This window comes from Pecten maximus, chromosome 6 (assembly GCF_902652985.1).
Source record: "Pecten maximus chromosome 6, xPecMax1.1, whole genome shotgun sequence".
NCBI classification, from domain to species: domain Eukaryota; kingdom Metazoa; phylum Mollusca; class Bivalvia; order Pectinida; family Pectinidae; genus Pecten; species Pecten maximus.
This window is the reverse complement of record NC_047020.1, coordinates 39,257,526-39,264,854: the sequence shown is the minus strand read 5'-3', so window position 1 is coordinate 39,264,854 and position 7,329 is coordinate 39,257,526. Positions and strand designations below refer to the sequence as shown.

Genomic DNA, 7,329 nt, shown 5'->3' with positions numbered 1-7,329 from the left:
AAATTACTCTGACAATGGATGACGTTTTATAATTGGAACTGTAAACTTCGTCAAACTCCATATAGAATAGCAACTGGAGGATATTATTACCAAGGTATTCGTGATTATGTGAATAAAGGTTCCAACATAACCATTGGATAACAGAGGAAGACATCAGAGATGTAAGCAAAGCTCTATGCCTAAGATGTCACATTAGTCATTCACAGCGATGGAAATAAGAATTCCACAAAACAAATCCTACCATTTTGGTAAATACTTCCAAACACCACTAAATCTTCATGGGACTTGGAAAGTGGTCTTAGTGGACTTCACCACCATGACTGTTGTCACAGACTTCACGACTGATTTCCTTGGCACCATGACTGAAGTCCTTGGCACCGCGACTGATGTTCCTAGACCCCATGACTGATGTTACCGGCACCATGACTGATGTCCCTGGCACCACAACTGATGTTACAGACATCACGACTGATGTTCCCAGACACCACAAATGATGTCCCTGGTACCACAACTGATGTCACAGACATCACGACTGATGTTCCCAGACACCACAACTGATGTCCCTTGTACCACAGCTGATGTCCTATACACCGTGACTGATGATCAAGGCACCACAACTGTTATTCTCGGCATCACAACTGATGTCTCTGGTACCACCAATGATATCCCCGGCACCACAACTATATTCCCAGCACCACAACTGATATCCCCGAGAAGATGTTGGCGGCAGAGATATGATCTCCGAGAGGAGCAAAAAGTATGTAAGTATACGTTATGATTTAATCTATACTTTAAGTGAGTTGTCTCCCTTATACCTTTGGCAAAATATACTGTCTATCAATTATGATTTCATGTTTGTCTTAATCTATAATTGAAGTGAGTTGTCTCCCTGATATCAATGAAAAAATATCTTGTCTACATATGCAAAATGTTTTGCATTTACAATGGAGATGGTTAGAATACAGGAATGGTAATTTTATTTCATTCATTTGTTAAATAAAAACATAAAGACATTATATTATAGGTATTGGATTAGGAAACTAGTTTAAATGATAGAAATTGAATTAAGACACTCTAAACATAACGATAGTTTAATTTCATTTATCTCGCTTCGTATTAAGTGCTATATTTGTTAGCAACTAATACTGTTGATTTACACATTCAATTATTATATGGTTTCTGTTGCTTTACATGTCTAATCTACATTTATTTCTTAATTTCAGAAGACATTGAACTGGGAACTGTCAACCCTCTTGCAGGCTCTCCTACAGAAACCTAGAAGAAAGGTAATGTAGAATTTATAAATTTATAAATAGCATATGTTAAATGTTTAATCATGTTTGCTCATTTGATAACATTACATTTAATATTGATTTCTACACGCTTAATTTATATTCACTCTTTATAAATTCATATTTGTATAGTATAGACGAAACTACAGAGAAGGTGTCCGTCAGTGGAGAAGATGGAAAGGATCTGTTCGAAGGTCTGTAGAAAAGGTTTCATTTTCTTGGAATTTGTTCCATGTTTTACTTATATACATTGGAATTAAATACTTATATTTCAATATAGAATATTTAGTGTTTCTACATTGTAGACTCCCGAAAAATTATTGGCATCCCTTCCTCCTCCAAACACACCAGGTAAGAATGTGTATTTGTTTGTTTACTTAATATAAAAAGTTTTTAATGAGTCTTGTTTAAATAAACATATGTTTAAAAATGGATGTAGAATGTCGCCATATATATCTAATACATTGAATACAGTTTCTAAACATTTTGTTTTCATTGCAGTGGAGTTCTCTACTATGTATAATTTGTAAATTGTATTTGAAAAGAACTATAAACAAAATTAGCATTCAGGGAAATGTGTGTTTGTTTTATTTTTTGTGATGCTCTTTTAATGTTATAATTGCATGTACTTTAACATGTTGTAATTATAAATTTGAACTTTCTGTATTTTCATGCTCTTTCAAAACCCATATCATTGGTTAAAATATATTTTACAAATTAATTCTCCAGGGAACGTGTCAGTGTATTTTTTAGTTCATTTGTGTTTTTAAGTTTATTCTTATGTGTTGTCATTGAGACAGTCTCAACAAAATATTACAGTTTGAGTATTTATTATTTTGAGGAATCAGTCATTTCAGATGTGTTGAAACCATTACGAATTATTCGTAGAAATTGCCGTTTATAATACAGAGCGTCATCATTTAAAACTGAAAAGATTAACTTTAGGGAAAGTCTTGTCATGTATATATAAACAGGTTACACAACCAATAAGTGGTTGTTGGATATGGAAGAATGTATTTCACTCGAGTAAGTAATTTTATTAAAGTTACAAAGCTTTAGAAAATAAATTACAAATGTGAAATAAATTCCATATCCAAAATCACGAGTCGTGCGACCTGTTTTTACCACAATGATGTCGTCTTGAATCAAATGGGAACTCTGACTAGACTGATTTAATGTTATGCGACGTCATTCGATTTTTAATGACGTTAATAGCAATTGCAGTTCGGATCAAAGTTCAAATTCTTGACCAATCAAAAGACCGGAAGGTTATATCCTTTAGTGGAATATAACATATATATCCAACAGCCAGCACATATATACAATAACCTGAGAGTGGAATAACACAACGTATCGTGGTAGAATTGAAGTAAGTTGTAAACAACACCCGTCCGTATATAGACACTTAAGGTTATTAAACTAGTATCATGACCTTTCTAGGTGACCACTATCGTTTCGTGTCGTGAAAGTAATGTTATTTACATTTCTGACCTTGCATACATCCGAGATGTGAGATAGATAACATGATTGTTTTCAAATATTTTGTCAGCATCTCTCGGTTCGGATTAGATCAAAGGAAGTGATCATCCTTGCAAATGGGTACATTTTACTTTTTCATAGATATACATACAGTCATGTATGTGACCATACTTCACCTGACGTTTAGCAGCTAATTTTACAAATTACAGAAGGATCAGGAAATTCTTTCAACAGAAACAGGAATCGGCCTATATGTTAAGTTATCAAAGCCTATAATATAAAAACGCGCCAAACGCTACTAACGGCCGCCATACACTCCAGAATTTGGAACCAAATCTAGTCATGTAGAACGAATTGAAAGATATTTGTAAAATTGAATATTCAAAGGACGGAGAGACGAGAAATAAGATTTATAGTCGGATTAACAATTTCCTCACGGTTTCGACGAACTCCTGGAATAGTGAAACATATGTCCACACCAATCGGAAAGACAGATACATACCATTAAAAATAGAAAAATCTTTACAGCTTACCAGAGTGATGGAGAATATCTAGACTCAGCTGCATCTTTTGAATGTAAGTACTAGCTCAGGACACGTATCTTTTATCAATAATAAATAAAAAGATTTCTTTTTATATATCAGGAGCAACCGAAACTACAAACCATTGCAGCAGCAACACAAACAGCAGGCATTACTAGCTTAACAAAAGCAGCAAAAACAAAAGCAACAACAAAATTAACAACAAAAGCAACAACCAAAGCAGCAGGTACAACATGTTGGTGCTATCTTGGAAGATTCTCAGACATCTTTTCTGAGAATTCACACTTGTAAGTCCAGCAAGTGACGTCAGTAGCATGTGACGTAAGTAGTATAATGAACTCTTGGGTATTATAGGATCAACTGATAAGCTATACACTTAGACATTCATTTTAGTATCATTTTTATCCCATTGACGTCTTTTCATCTAAATATTTATGAAAACGTGTAATTAATGGCGTAATCAATTTAGTTGGAGATGTATCATTTAGAGATACGAGGAATGTTTGATAAGTTGTGAGTCTCGTATAGAAGGGGGTACTCAAGGTTTAACACCTAAGGATATCCATAATGATATGGTAGCAACACTAGGGAAAGATGCCCATTCATATGCTACAGTGAAAAGGTGGGTGGCGAAATTTAAGCGCGGCCGACAGAGCCGTGAGGATGACTCCCGTCCTGGAAGACCTGTCAATGTTGCAACCCCAGAAATGGTCAATAAAGTTCATGATACTGTAATGACTGACAGACGAATCACAGAAAAATATATAGCCAGTAGAGTTAGCATTTCACAGGAAAGAGTGCATTCCATTCTGACCGAGGATCTTCTGACTTCTGACAGTTGATCAGAAACACACCAGGCGCAAATTATCGCATGCTAGTCTTGACCTTTTTGAGGAAGATCATACCAACTTTCTTCTGAGATTTGTCACTATGGATGAAACATGGATCCATCATTTCACCCCAGAGGCCAAACAACATTCGAAACAATGGAAGTACCCTGGCTCTCCCCTGCCAAAGAGGGCAAAGATTTCAATCAGATGGGAAGGTTACGGCCTCAGTTTTATGGGATGTAGATGGTATTCTACTGATGAATTACCTCCAAAAGGGAAAAACTATCGATGGCACATACTATGCTTCGCTTCTGAGGTAGTTACGGGGAAATATTAAATTTAAGCGCCTCGGAAAGCCCACTAAGGTGTGTTATTCCATCAGGACAATGCTCCTGTTCACAAGTCTGACATTGCTTGCATGACTGCCATTTACGATTGTGGCTTTAAATTGATTGAGCATCCGCATTATTCACCTGATCTCATTCCATCAGACTTTCAAATATTTCCAAAACTGAAAACAGCTATTTCAGGCACCCACTTTCAGCCGATGATGACGTCATATATGCAGTGGATGACATTCTGAACAGCCAAGAAAAGGAGTTCAATAAAAGTGGCATTGAGGCCCTTAAACACCGCTTGCAAAAGCTCATAAATACTGAAGGGGATTATGTTAAGAAATAATACAAATTTCCGGCAAATTCAAATCCTTCAATATGAGGCTCACAACATATCAATCAGCCCTCAATTCAATAGAGACCTTTCGACCTTAATAAATCGTGATAAAGTGGGCCGACCAGGTCCACCACTTCCCCTTCTTCAAACATTTGAGCTCTTTCTAGCTACGCTCCGTTTGTACCGGTCCTTAGGCTATGACCTATGCCTCCCTAGTCGTCTTGTGATCATAATTGAGTGGTTAGCAGAGTTTGGTCTTAGATTCCGTGGATTTTTTCAGAAACGTTGTGTGTATGCCTTGTATAGATGATGGCTCGTCTTAGATACGATGGTCTTCCCCTGTAGAGTAAAGTCCACTTGTGAAAAAATGGATGGTAAAAACAAATTCACGGGTCCCATCTTCATTTAGAGCGATGGCACTCCCATCTGCTTTTGTTGTTTTTACATTTGTATATATATCAGACTATTTCGGAAATCGATTAATTCCAATACGATTTTGTCCAATTACTATGAATTCTACCACGGAATCACTTAAGATCTGAACTATCGGTAACACGTCCTGTAAATGTTTTCCATGGCTGTATTGTTGGTGGAAGGTCGAATATGGCCAAATCTGAAGGTTATGCTTATCTGAAGAAAATATTTGTTTAATGCTGCCATTGCTATATTAGACTTTATTAGTTTCTTCACAGATTTCCTTTTCGCTTTAGGTGTTGTTATACCTTTTTTCACTTAATCACTTTATTCACCTTCCGTTTAACTTTTCCTCAGCTGTGCTTGTGTAGAGTGTACTCGTCGACGTTTCCTGACAGACTTACTACGTTTTGGGGCTCGTTTTCTTTTCATCTCAGATTTGGGAAGTTCTACGACTTGCTAAGCCTGAGAGACCATGTTGAGGTTTACCTCACGTGAAGGTAAGGATTTTCCTTTCCACGTACAACCTCTTGATTATTCTTTATCCATTTCCAAACGTTGGGTACATAAATCTTTGAATTATACATGATAGAAAAGGATATTGATTCTTTTGAGAATGACGCGAGATCGCCTTTCCCGTCTTTATAAGTAATTCTACATTTCGGACTTTCTACTTTTTCATAGATACGTAGTATGGAGCATCGAACTATTGAGACCAGATGGCTACTTTTATTGCTCTTATCAGAAGTGTTTCCTTTTCACCACCGAGGAAGCTTTCGAAATATATGTCACTGTATAAGTTTTGTCTCGTCTTCGTCCCGTTCGTGCTTAAAGTTATGTCTACTAAGGCCACTTTCTAAACCACATGCAGATTCAGTGATGTTTTGAAGTGTGTATCAAAATGATAAGGTTTATTTTGTGGAAAGTAATTCTTACCTCCATCGCTGTAAATGACTACTTAATATGACATCTTCGGCTTCATGCTCTTATGACACTCTCGACCACTGACGCCTTGGTATTTTTTTGGCTGGTAAAATATTTGATGTCATTGTCTTAAAAAACCATTTCATTAATTTACTAACATTTGTCTGTAAATAATTGTTTCGGCTTTTTACTCTTATCGATGATCTTTCTCAAAGCATCTAATACTTCTTTTGTCGTTTTCGTTATTATAGGTCAACCCACAGGAAACGACTGAATATATCTTTGACCACGAGAAGGAATCGAATACCATCATTCTGTTTGGAGAGATTCAACACATCCGCTAAATCGGATTGATAGTTCTCGTGAGGACTGGCTACTTCCACTCGTGCTCTCTTGAAAGATCTTAACTAGTTTTTGTAAGCTATAATCGTCTAGGCTTTGAATATATCTTCTAATCTTGTAAAGACCCAGTGAAGTGAAGCCTTGGGATTTCAACACTTGCTGAACTTTCGTTGGACTTTAAAAGAAAAAACTCATCTATACGCTTCTTCCTCGGCCAACATTTTAAAAGACAATGAGACAAAATATTTATTATTCAATGTTTTATTACATCATATAAAACAATGTGTTATACTTATTTAGGAAACTAGTCTTCTACACGATTCATGGATTTAACGATATTACAAACATGTTTTGTTTTCGTTTTTCTGTTTTGAGTTTGTTTACCCTCCATTGGGATTGCACAATTGTGATATCCGAGAAGAGTTTATAGCACTTCGCCGAATATCAGATCGGACAGTCTCTCGACTAAAGTCTCGGATTACCTTCATATCATCCATATCAATAAAACCATCTACGAAATCATATTGTCTTTCACTTATGATTTCCCGAAGATGATTTGCATATGTCAGTTTTAATTTTTGATAAGGTTTTCCATACTGAGAGCTTCTGATGACTACGGATATGGTAAAACACAATGTTTGTCAATACATTCCACTGAAAAGTTTCAATGTTTCCAGTATTTCAATTTTTTTCCACACTTGTAACAAGTCACATAATCACCAATACATTGCTAATAAAATCCACAGTACCTAGTTTATTTTGAGTTGGACAAAGTTTACAGTTTTTACAATTGTAAAACGTCATCAGTCGATCAACACAGCTTGCCATATGATG

At 36.0% G+C, this 7,329-nt stretch overlaps 1 long non-coding RNA gene across 1 annotated transcript; it reads left to right on the top strand.

Moving 5' to 3' along the window:
• Positions 1 to 2,333: 2,333 nt before the first annotated feature.
• LOC117330009 lies at positions 2,334 to 6,996 on the top strand. The gene is made up of 4 exons (XR_004533299.1): positions 2,334 to 2,661; positions 3,416 to 3,634; positions 5,587 to 5,729; positions 6,405 to 6,996. It is a non-coding gene; the product is annotated as an uncharacterized LOC117330009 (long non-coding RNA).
• Positions 6,997 to 7,329: the final 333 nt, after the last annotated feature.